Genomic DNA, 13,323 nt, shown 5'->3' with positions numbered 1-13,323 from the left:
CTGATAGCTCTTAGGGTTCAGCAGCCCAAGAATCATTCAGGTGCCTCAACAAATCAGATGGCAAACCCATTATGCAGGGACCAAATCTACTATTAAAATAAGAATTTAACAGGCAGAATTTGAATCCATGTCAGCTTATCTCCAAAGCCAATGTTTTTTCCACTGTACCACTTGCAAATGCATACCTTGAATGTAAAATGAATAATGCACAATTCCTTTCACCACAAATAGAAATGGTATGTGAGTGGTTAATGAATGACATTACAATTTATTCTAATATAATTTTAGTCATTCACTCACTTTAGTCATGTCCAAATCTTCATAACCCCATTTGTGATTTTCTTGGCAAAAATAATGAATGAAGTGGTTTGCCATTTCTTCTCCAGCTCATTTTACAGATGAGGAAACTGAGGCAAATAGGGTCAAGCGACTTCCCCAGGGTAACACAGTCCATAAGTGTCTGAGGCTGGATTTGAATTCAAGTCTTTCTGACTCCAGGCTAGCACTCTATTCACTGCAGCATCTCACTGTCCCATTCTAATATTGTATGAGGACTAAAATAATTCATCATTTTAAAAGTTTATCTTCTGGGATCATTTTGGAAGCATTTAGAAGGAATTTTTAATTCTTGCATCTTTTGGTCTGAAGAAGCTATTTTCAGTCTACAAACCATTTTATAAGACTAAAAATTTTCCAAAGAATCTTTTTTTTTTTTAAGTTTTTACTCTACATGAACCATGTGTACTTTAATTGAATAAATTTAAATTCCAAATTAGAACCAACAACTTTTACTAGATTGAGCCACAAGTCTTTATTGTAATTCCAGTTCTTGATGAAGTTACCACCTACCTGTAAGACCCTATTATTACCTTTATCCTTGGGAAATTGAATCTCACTTCTTTGGGTGTCCACACAAAAAATAATACTTGTTTTTCTGAACTGGAGAAACTGACCTGTTAATCTTGTTAGAGTAGACCTAAACAACAACAACAACAACAACAACAACAACAACAAAATAAAGAAAATAACATAAGTGAAAAAAAGTATGCCTTATTCTGCCCTCAGAATTCATCAGCTCTCTCCCTGAAGATAGATGGCATTTTCCATCATGAATCCTTTGGAATTGTCTTGGTTTATTGTATTGACCAGAGTAGCTAAGTCTTTCACAATTGATCATCTTTACAATATTGATGATACTGTGCCCAATGATCTCTTGCCTCTATTTACTTTATTACATATCAATTTAGGTTTTTCTGAGATCATTCTGCTCATGATTTCTTATAGCACAGTAGTATTCCATCACAATCATACTCCCCTCAGTTTCCAGTTCTTTGCCATTCCAAAAAAGAGTTATCATAAATATTTTTGAACAAATAGCTTCTTTTCCTTTGAGCTATTTAACATATAGACCTAGTAGTGGTATTGCAGCTTTATAGTCCTTAAGGCATAGTTCCAAATTGTTTTCCATAACGGTTAGAACAGTTCACAACTCAATCAACAATACATTATCATCCTGGCTTTTCCACATCCTTTAGTATTTGTCATTTTCCTTTTCTCTTGTGTTAGCCAATCTGAAACTTATTTTTACAATGGTGATAACTCAGAATTGCTTTAATATGCATTTTTCTAATCATTAATGATTTAGAGCACTTTATCTTATGACTATTGATAGATTTGATTTCTTCCTAAGAAAACTGCCTGTTCATATCTTTGTCCATTTATTAATTGGAGAATGGCTCATATTTTTGCATTTAATTCAGTTCTTTATATATTTTAGAAATGAGGCCTTTATCAGAGAAACTTGCTATAACCACACACACAATGTCCTGCTTTCCTTCTTACCTTAACTTTAATTTCATATAATCAAAATTACTTTCTGGGTTCCTGTTCATTTCTTTTTTGGTCATGTATCCATTCACCTGAAAAGTAGAATTTTCCATGCTCTCCTAATTTGTTTATGGTATCTTTTTTGTCTAAATCATATACTCATTTTGATCTTATCTTGGCATACAGAACAAGATTTGGTTTATACCTACTTTCTAGTTTTCCCAGCAATTTTTGTTACATATTGAATTCTTAACCCAAAAGCTTAGATCTTTAGGTTTATCAAACACTAGATTATTATGGTAATTTGCTACTGTTTATTTTGTACCTAACCTTTTCCACTGATACACCTCTATTTCTTAACTAGTACTAGATTGTTTTGATTATTATTTTGTAATGTAGTTTGAGATAATCATATAATTTTTGTTTGTTATTGGCATGGTCAATTATGTTTATAGTTTTTCTAATATTCAGCCAGTCATACATTCCTAGTATAAATCCCACTTGATCATAGTGTATGATCTTTGTGATTTATTGCTCTAATCTTATTGCCTATATTTAATTTAAAATTTTTACATTAATATGCATTAGGGAAATTGATCTATAGTTTACTTTCTCTGTTTCTGGTCTTCCTGGTTTAGGGAAATCAAATTTATCTCATAGAAAAAATTTGGCAAGATTCTTACTGATTTTTAAAAAATAAATTTTATTTTTCATTATTCTGAACTTAGAGTCAGACATAAACATCTCTCTACATGAAATAGGAGTACATATGAAACTGGGAATCTATTACATACAACTTTTAAAAGTATATTATAAAATAATTTCATATCTATACTGCTTGTCTGAGTCTCTCTAATAATAAAATGCATTTTTATTTTATTTTTTATTCAACCCCTTCTCCTCCCCACAACATAGAAGGCAACTTTTGGCAAAATATATAGCTTATGTTCTTTGTGTTTCCCGTCTCAGTTCATTCTCTGGAGGTGAACATTCACAAATTATTCTTCAAATATGTAATTATATATAGTATTCCCCTGGTTCTATTCATTTAACTTTTCATGTAGTTCATTCCAAGTTAAAAAAAATTAATCTACTTGTTTTATTATGGTGCTAGTATTCCATCACAATTATATACTACAATTTGTTTAGCCATTCTCCAATTGATGGACAGTTAAATTCCCTCAATTTCTAATTCTTTGCCACCACAAAGAGCTGGTATAAATAATTTGGAACATATAGATAGATTTTTTTTTAGGGCCCTGCTCTCCTTGGGAAATAGATCCAGAAATGATATTTCTAGTTCTCAGAATATAGTTTTCAAGCTCTCTGGGTGTAATTCCAAATTTACTTATTTTTTCAAATAGTTTACATAGTATTCTAATGAATTGTTCTTTGAATATAATATTAGGTAGAATTCATTTGTGAATACATCTGACCCTCAGAATTTTTTTCTAACAGAGCTCATTAATGGCTTGTTCATTTTTTTCTGTAATAAAGTATTCTATTTCCTCTTCTATTAATCTGTGTAATTCATATTTTTGTAAATATTTATCTATTTTGCTTAGATTATCAGTTTTACTGACATATGATTGGACAAAATGATGCCTAATAATTCTTTTAGTTTTCATTGGTAATGCAGTCACTTTTCATTTTTTATATTGGCAATTTGGTTTTCTCTCTTTTTTAAAAATCAGATTAACCAAAAGTTTCTTTATTTGTGTGTGTATGTTTTAATAAAGCCAACTCCTGGTTTTATTTTTTGTTTCAATTTTTTTTAACTTTCAGTTTTATTTTTCTCCTTTGATTTTCTCAATTTCTACTTTGTTGTGTAATTGGGGACATTTAATTTGTTTTTTTTTTCTAATTTTTAAAATTGCATCCATGATTCATTGATCCATCTTTTTAAAAACTGTAATGTAAATTATAATTACAATACTCAATGTAAATATTTAGAGATATAAATTTTCCCCTCAGTACTGCTTTGGCTACATTCCACAAATTTTGGCATATTGTCTCATTGTTGTCATCTTTAATGATACCATTCATTGGCTGTTTCCATAATTTGTTCTTTGATCCACTCATTCTTTAGGATTAAATTATTTAGTTTCCAATTAGTTATTGGTCTATGCTTCTGAGGCCCTTTATTGAAAGCAACTTTTGTTGCAATATTATCTGAAAAGGGTATGATTAATATTTCATATGGCTATTTTAATATCCATCTAATATTTGGTTCATTTATTTCTAGAATTACAGTGGGCAAAGGATATCAGAAAACTAAATTAGCATTGCCTATAACTTCAGGTTAACTAGAGCTAAAACCAGTGGATTCCTTTTGCTTGAAAGAAATTAGTTGGGATTGGAGGGAGGGGTACTGCTTCCTAGGCTGCTGAATGTCCTTAAGCTGATGCCTCACTTCTGAGGGAACATGCTGAGGAGCACATGAAATATACTCTTTCATCAAGAAATACTGTAACTAGAGAAACAGTACTGTCCTAAATGTTTTCTTTTCTTTGACAGAACAAGGTTCAGAGAATGATGCTTTCTTCTCTAAGCTGAGAAAATTGTTCAGGGAACCAAATTCCTACTTATTATTCATCTATGGGTTATTCAGGAACTTTATTTTCACCTCTGTAGCAGTTGTCTTAACCAGCTTCCTTCCTAGTGAAAGAATCCCTTACAACATCCCCAGTGGGCAGTCAATTGGCTTCCACTTAAATACCCACAGTAACTAGACACTTACTTCCCAGAGAAGCAACCTATTGTGTTGGATATTTTTAGTTAAGTTTTTTTTATTATTTGTTACGAATAAATATATGAATGAAAAGATTCTTTAAGTACGAGGGATAAAAAATTTCAAAAATTAGAAAGGCTTTGCTATCAAGAAGCTCTCATTTTATTTGAGGAAGGCAACACTAAAGAGAAGTCAACTGTAGAAGCAGGGTGGATGGGCAAAGCCCAGAAGTTATTCAAGTGGCTTGGCAAGTCAGATGGTAATACCATTATGTTCAAACTAAAACTCTTTGTAATTTCATCAGATAGTTCTACTTCTACCTTTAGAAACAAAGAGCAAGTATTCTCCTTTCTACGTGATAAACTTTGGTATATTTGAAATTGGTTCTGTTGAAGAAAATATTTTTTTAAAGTTCCTTTCATTGGGGCAATTAGGTGGTGCAGTGGATTGAGAGCCAGGTCTAGAGACAGAAGATCTTGGGTTTAAAACTGGTCTCAGACACTTTATAGCTATATGAACCCTTACCAATATTCTGCTTTAGAACCAATATGCAATATTAATTCTAAGACAGAACACAAAGGGTTTTTTTTTAAAGGTCATTATATGTAAATAGTAATAAAACAACAAAAATCAATCTTGTTTTTTTTTTTTTACATGTTAAGCATTTAGATCAGAGGTTCTTAACCTGGGCCCATTAACTATTTAAAAAATTATATTTTTTATGGCTGTATTTCTTTTAGACTTTACCAGGTTGTGAAAAGGAGCTATAACAGAAAAAAAAAACAATTAATTCTGATCTAAATCTTTCAACTATTCTTCTTATGATGTGTGTTGGTAGTGCTACTCAGTTTCCATGTCTTGGTAGGAAACAAGACTGTGGCCTGAAGAAGGGGCTATAAGATGAATGAAGGGTAGAGTCATTCCATATTATCATCTCCATTTTAACTAGTCCTTTTCTAGGGCTAGAAATGGGTTTTCCATGGCCAAAGGCACAGATTTTTGCATCATAATTTTTCACCTGTTCTTAGTGATGTTTCGAAGATGTATGCTAGTTTTTGTTATAAAAAATAATTAAGACTTTCTTTATTAATTTAACGATCTTTCAAATTTCACACCCTCCCCCCTGAAAAGTTCTAGATCTTTCAAAGAACAGATCTTTCCAAATAAAATAGCAAATGGGGGTAAATAGTAGCAAAATTGGAAAAGGTAAGAAGGTAGAGTTTGAATAATTTAGGGCAAGTGCTTGATGGATACTGACTAAATGGTTGTGATTAAGATGATCAGCCCTTTGTCACTTCAAAATAATTAATTACAAATATATCAAAATAAAAGAATAAAAAGGATGATGGAGAAGAAATCATTATAGGGAATTTACCTTATAGCAGGCATTCTTAACCAGAGGGTCCATAAATTTATAGAGATATAGATATATGAAGTTTTATATATAGCTACAGTTGTACATAACATTCAATCATATATACAATATTATTCATGTGTCCACATGTACATATATGTAACACTGTATTTCAATAAAATTGGTTTCCTTTGTATCCTTATACATTTTATATTCTGCATTAAATTTTTTAAAATTATTTTTAGGAAGGGTCCATAGGTTTTCCCAGACTTCCAAGTCAGTTCATGACATTAAAAGGTTAAGAACATTTACGTTATAGAAAAACCAAAATCTGAAGCATCTGGAAAAAAAATGAGAATGATGGATAAATTTTAAAGGGAAAAAATAGCATATTAAGCCTATGCATTTGGCCACTGCTAAAATATTGATTAGCATGAATACATGATAAAATAAGCAATTATGTAAAGTGTTTTATAATATATATCTGTGATTTCTTTATTATAAAGGTAATTATCATGCCTAAAACTTAAAACATTTTATCATATTTTTCAATTAAGCATTTAAAAAAAGTAATATAAAATGAACTTAATGTTTTAACTAATTTTGAAATTGAAATTGAATTAGAATCTGTGTGTTAAGGAATGGATTGGTTATTAGGAAAAAATAAGATGAAGGCATATCTCTGAATTATTTAATTTTAATCTTCCTCATGGTATCTAGAACAGATATTTGACCTTGAAATGTAGATCCCCATCTCAGGTCTTGGCTAGCCTTTTCTGTGTCTGACACTGTGCTAGATGCTAGGTGATAACAATAATGAAAAATGGCCCTTCTCTTCAAAAAACATATTCTAACAGAGAGAGAGAGAGAGTGTGTGTGTGTGTGTGATATGTATATGTATAAAGGTGGAGGGAAAGCAAAGAACTGATTCAAAGTAAAATGTGATATAGGCAAAGGAGAAATATAGACAAAATTTGGCAAGAACAAAGGTAAAAGACCTGCTTCAGAGAAAGAAAGAGGTGGAGGGAGGAGTATGAGATGCCTAAAAAGAAAACAGGTAGTGCCTAAATTGGACTTTAATGGGAGAGAAAGATTTTAAGAAGTAGAGATTTGAGAGAGTGCCTTCCATGAGAGAGATGGCCTGCAGGGAGATGGGAGAGTGAAGGACCAGATTGCATAGTGCTGATCTAGAAATGAAAATAGAAACTTCCATAGTAGAAAAAGTTACAAAGAAATCACTCCTTAACCTTTGAAAGCAGTTTGTCCTTTTGACAATTAAAAAAAAAACACCCTAAAATAATTCATTATAATGGTTTAACCACTAAGAGTCCAAGGGAACATAATATAAACAGAAATATTGTTTGAATAATGACTTGTGTATTTCCACCTCCAGAGAAAGAACCAATAAATAGAAATAAACAAGACATATATTTTATATATATATACATATATATATATGTATATGTATATATATATGTACATATGTATGTCTTTTTGTTAAGTGACACCTTCTCCAGTGGGGTAGGAGGGAGTTACTTGGGTATTTTAATGTAACAAAAAAGTAAATAAGTTTACTTAAATTTTCAAAAATCTGTTTAAACAAAGTTAATTGTGAATTGATTTATTAGTCTTAAAAAGACTAGAATACTAGATTATTTCTATGAATTGTCATTATTGATGAAATTGAGAATTTATGAAGAAATTGTTAGCTTGATTGATGATTCATGGTATTTTAGAAACAGAAAGATTAAGAAAGAGATAACCTCTTGAGTATCTTGACTGAGGACAAGTCAAGGACAAATCCTCCAGATTTCACATCTGTCTCTTTTTTATAAGTACCATACTGCCACACCCTAATTCTTTTGATTGATGCTTATAAGTGAAGATCAGGTTGTGGTGTCCTTCCTGAACTGTGATACCTAAAACTGAACTCAGTACCCCATTTGTGGTCAGGCCATAGCAGATTACAATAGGACTATCTATCCCCACAACTTAGTTTTTATTAATGTAGTCTTCCATCAAATTAACATTTTTGGCATCAGTTTCATATTCTTTTTTCTTATTGTACTTGAAGTCTGCTAAACCACACAGGTATTGTTCATATGAACTGTTGTCTAGCCAAAGTCTTCCCCAGTCCTGTACTTATATAATTGATTTTATGATCCCAAGTGCTTATTAAGCTTCAATTAAATTTTAGCTTCATTAAATGTTAATATGTTGGTGTGCCTATGTGTCATTCTACTTCTTAAATAGGACAATCTATATACTGAATGATAGAACTTATTTACTCCATCTACTATATAATAATCCTCTATTTCATAGTCATACCTTATATCTTTTCATTCCTCAACTTATGAGCATGTTCCTTAAAGGATTTTCATTTATTCAGAAAACATTTACTAAGTCTTTGCCACACGGAAGACACTGTGCTAGGCCTTGGATACAAAGATAAAACAAAATCTCTGCCCTTAAGAAGGTGTTTATAATCTAATATGTGGGGGTAGGGATAAAATATAAGGGCAGAGAAGACATTCAAACAAAATTTTATAAAATGTGAGGTGGGGTCAGATCTTTGATCTGTATGAATCAGAGAGGGCTTCATAGAATAAATTATAGTTGAATTGAGGCTTGAAGGAAGACAAGGATTTCACAAGTGGACAGTCATAAAATTTGTTTGTATACCCTTTTGGTTTTTGCCCATCTTGTTTTTTTTCTTTTAATAGTTTTATTTTTATCAAAGTCACTATATATAAATGTAAGTTAAAGAGAAAGAACTTTACTTCCATACTATTAAATTACACTAGACTGATGGAAATAAGTATTTTAAATACATGTTCTACAAGGGGAGGGGGTTAATCCCATATTCCCCCTCTGTTATGAATGAATTCAGAGAATCTTCAGAATGCTTCCATTTCTGAACTGAAATTGGCATTTTGAATTGTAATGGAATTATTGTGATACACAAAGTTTTCAATTTAATAAAAAAATAAAATCTTTGTGTAAAGGAGAACTAGCCATTCTCCCCTCTTCCAAACTTTTTGAAGTATATTATAGAAGGATTTCACAGTCTGGTTTCAGCTATTTCATCTCACACTATATTCAAAACATACCTACCCCTTCAAAAATCCTATGATTACATTAAACTACAACTCCCTCAGTTTCCTATCCCTCTCTACTGAAGGTTCTTCTTTTTGTTCCAGTTATCTCTTACCCCCATCCTGTCACTTGAAATGCTTTTTCTTATGGGCATGCCTTACTTATGGTTTTATTCCTTAATATCTAGCATGACTTGTAAATAATGATGATGATGAGATCTATCATTTATATGTAGCTTTGTGACTTGCAAACTTGCAAATTCTGTATTTCTCACAATAAGTTACAGTCGAGGAAACTAAAGCATACAGGTTATGACTTGCCCAAAGTCACACAATAAGTGTCTGATGCTGGATTTGAACCCAGGTTTTTTTGACTCAGATCTGGTTCTCTGTCCACTACACCATTTTAACTATGTTATAGATGTTTTTATTTATTTTTTTATTTTATTTAGTCAATTTAGAACATTTTTCCTTGATTACAAGAATCACATTATTTCCCTCCCTCCCTTCCCCCTCTCCTTCCCATAGCCAATGCACACTTCCACTGGGTTTTACATGTGTCCTTGATCAGAACCTATTTCCATGTTGTTGATGTTTGCACTAGGATGTTCATTTAAAGTCTACATCCCCATCATCCCCCTTGACCCATGTAGTCAAGCAGTTGTTTTTCTTCGGTGTTTCTACCCTCACAGTTTTTCCTCTGAATGTGGATAGTGTTCTTTCTCATAGATCCCTCTTGAGTTGTTCTGGATCACTGCATTGCTACTAATGGAGAAGTCCATTATGTTCAATTGTACCACTGTTTGTTTATCAGTCTCTGTTTACAATGTTCTCCTGGTTGTGCTCCTTTCGCTCTGCATCACTTCCTGGAGGTTGTTCCAGTCTCCATGGAATTCCTCCACTTTATTATTCCTTTTTGCCCAATAGTATTGCACCACCAACATATACCACAGTTTGTTCAGCCATTCCCCAATCGAAGGGCATCCCCTCATTTTCCAATTTTTGGCCACCACAAAGAGTGCAGCTATGAATATTCTTGTACAAGTCTTTTTCCTTATTATCTCTTTGGGTTACAAACCCAGCAGTGCTATGACTGGATCAAAGGGCAGACAGTCTTTTATAACCCTTTGGGCATAGTTCCAAATTGCCCTCCAGAATGGTTGGATCAATTCACAACTCCACCAGCAATGCATTAATGTCCCAACTTTGCCACACCCCCTCCAGCATTGATTACTTTCCTTTGCTGTCATGTTAGCCAATGTGCTAGGTGTGAGGTGATACCTCAGAGTTGTTTTGATTTGCATCTCTAGATGTTTTAAAATGAAGTTCTTTTCAAAAGTGGATTTTTATATACTGGTCTAGGCCAATAGTTATTTATATTAGGCCAATATTCAGTTAAAGGTGCTGCCAATAACTTGCTCCCCTAAAGCAATGGTCTGTGAAGTTTTTAGAGCAATAAGATCTATATTTATTGATAAATAATATGTATATTGTAATAATATGCATATTATAAAACAACACAAAAATGTGTAAAAATATGTGCTAATAATGAAATAATATCTCTCCTAGAGTTGATAGGGAGCTACTGGAGTCTGTTGGGTACAGGAATGACATGATCAGATTGAGCTTAAGGGAAATCACGTTGGCAGCTGTAGGGTAGATTGATTGGTGTGGACTGTGGCTCTAGATAGGGAGACCCAATTAGGAAAGCTATTGGAATAGTTCAGGCAACAGGTTCTGTGTTAGGGTAGTGGCCATGACTAAAGAAAAGATGAGATTGAGGGATGTGGATGTGGAGTGAGGGAAAGGGAAGCTCTAGGGAAGATGCTGGATTTGGGACAATGTAGGTGGCTTGAAGGTTGTTCTGGTCACTTTGGGGAAACTTAGAAGATGGGCATGTCTAGAAAGGGAAAGAAATGTGTTATCCATAGCGATTCCTCCAGTGTGTACTAATGCACTCTGCCCCATCCAGAGTGAAAAGGAGGAAATAGTTCTCTTATACCCTGGGGGCACCTAGCAGCAGCCTTCAAGTGACTGGGTGTGTAGTAAGTGGGATGGGATTTCACCAATGACCTTGATGCAGCTGCTAGGAGGAGTAATTAATTAAGATTATAGTTGTCTTTAGTGCCTGAAAGTGGCCTCCTCTGAAGAGGGAAGGGAATAAACCTTTTATATTGCACCTAAGATGTGCTAGGGAGTAAAATGGGGAATTTTAAAGCAAAACTTGGTGTGACTATGTTGGAGAGAAGCCTATGATTTCACTTCCCCTCTCCATATCTCCAATATCTTCTCTTACCATTTTGTTTTTATCCAAACTATGCCTCAGTGCATTTTACTACAATCTCTGCTACCCATAGGTTTTATTGCTTTGTTGAGTTATTTTATTTATACAAAGTAAGTATTCTATTATATTTTTATAACAGTAACACATATACTAATCTTTGTATTTCTTTTGTTGTAACTATTTTTGAGTGCAACATAGAGATTATTCATACTCTTTCACATGTTCTTTAAAATTGGATTGATGAGGGAGCAGCTAGGTGGCTCAGTGGATTGAGAGCCAGGAGGTCCTAGGTTCAAATGTGACCTCAGACACGTCCTAGTTGTGTGACCTTGGGCAAATCACTTAACCCCCATTGCCTAGCCCTTACCACTCTTCTGCATTGGAACTAATACATAGTATTGATTCCAAGACGGCAGGGGAGGGTTTTTTAAAAAGAAAGAAAGGGGAAAAAAAGAAATTGGATTGATGAGTGTGGTTTATGTATTTATGTTTGTTTACAATTACGTTTCCTGCTTCTACATATGTGTTTGCCTAAACCTGGAACCTCTGCTTCAATAGCCAAAGAATCATCTTAATATATAGTGTTTCATATAGTATGTATGTATGTGTGTGTGTGTATATATATATATATATATATACAATTTGTATATATACAACCAATACAAGGGTTTGAATGGGCAGCCTTCTCAGATTAGTAGAAGGAACAGACAAGATTCAGGAAATGTGGTAGTTTGGGATGGATAGATAGGATGAAAATTGGGACCTAATTTGTAAAATATATACATATACAAATTGCCAATAGGACATTTTAGAAAATGTTAAAATTTTTAAATAAGGCACTGTATCTAGTTATTAGTATGGTGATGTTAATGAATTTAGGCACCATGTTCATTAAACAGATTGCTCAGCAGACGAGGATCTTTGAGCACAAACGTTTTAAAGGATTTCTTAGGGCAGCTAGGTGGCTCAACAGATAGAGAACCAGGCCCAGATCCAGGAGGATCTTGGTTCAAATTTGGCTTCCAACACATCCTACTTGTGTGACCCTGGGCAAATCCTTTAACACTATTTGCCTACCCCTTGCTCTTCTGTCTTAGAGACATTGCTAAGACAGAAAGTAAGGGTTTAAATTAAAAAAAAAAATTTCTCCTTCAACAGAATTCATTTTATCTGTTCCAGCAAAGCCTTGTTAATATGGGCTGTCTTGTTGGACAGAAGATGAAGATAACCTTTTGTAGATAAGCTCAAAATGATATTTATTACTTATAGTGTTATTCTACCTGCATTTATAAATGTTTGCAATGTGACCAATGTAAGCACTTTTATGACTACAATAAAGGACAAGTGAACCTATGGAGTAGAGAGTGATAATTGTCATCTGAGTTCACTGACTTCCTCTGAATATGGAAAAATCATTTAACTTCTCTGGCTTCCTGATTTCTCATTTCTAAAATGAGTTGATTGGACTTAATGGCCTTTGAGTCTAGGATCCTATGATCTAAGAGAAATTGTTACTCTATGAAAAATCTGGAAAAATTTCATAGAACACAGGTGGTATTTCAGGAATTATTTGCTAATAATGAAGTTAGCCAAATTCCTTGTTATGGTGGATTATGTCTTATTGACCTAAAGGCCTAACACATTCTTGTACAGAGTAGATACAAAATTGCTGTTTGAATTAAAACAGGAAAGGAGAAAGAAGGAAAGCAGTTTCATTCACATGGAGGCAGCTCAATAGCAGGACAACCAATACAAGGGTTTGAATGGGCAGCCTTCTCAGATTAGTAGAAGGAACAGACAAGATTCAGGAAATGTGGTAGTTTGGGATGGATAGATAGGATGAAAATTGGGACCTAATCCATAATGTGATGTAGGAAATTATTCCTTAAAGTGGAAAACTAAGAAGGTGACTTTAGAGGCAACATCCCATAAGTGTTTAAAGGAGCCGTGATCTTGGAGAGAATGAAAAAGAAAAGATGATCATATTTAAGGTGAGAGATAGTATTAGGGGCTACACAAAGACTTTGGTAAG

The 13,323-nt window shown here is 33.3% G+C and overlaps 1 protein-coding gene and 1 long non-coding RNA gene across 8 annotated transcripts in view; one reads left to right on the top strand and one right to left on the bottom strand.

Annotated features, from left to right (window-relative positions):
* LOC107651471 (uncharacterized) overlaps nt 1–13,323 on the bottom strand; it is a 148,809-nt gene that overhangs the window by 10,065 nt on the left and 125,421 nt on the right. The window contains exon 2 of the long non-coding RNA XR_001628428.2: nt 870–976. This is a non-coding gene — a long non-coding RNA (uncharacterized LOC107651471). The remainder of the gene's footprint in view (nt 1–869; nt 977–13,323) is intronic.
* WASF1 (WASP family member 1) overlaps nt 1–13,323 on the top strand; it is a 130,147-nt gene that overhangs the window by 42,578 nt on the left and 74,246 nt on the right. The window lies entirely within an intron of this gene.

Source organism: Monodelphis domestica, chromosome 2 (genome assembly GCF_027887165.1).
Source record: "Monodelphis domestica isolate mMonDom1 chromosome 2, mMonDom1.pri, whole genome shotgun sequence".
NCBI classification, from domain to species: domain Eukaryota; kingdom Metazoa; phylum Chordata; class Mammalia; order Didelphimorphia; family Didelphidae; genus Monodelphis; species Monodelphis domestica.
This window is presented reverse-complemented; position numbering and strand designations above follow the sequence as displayed.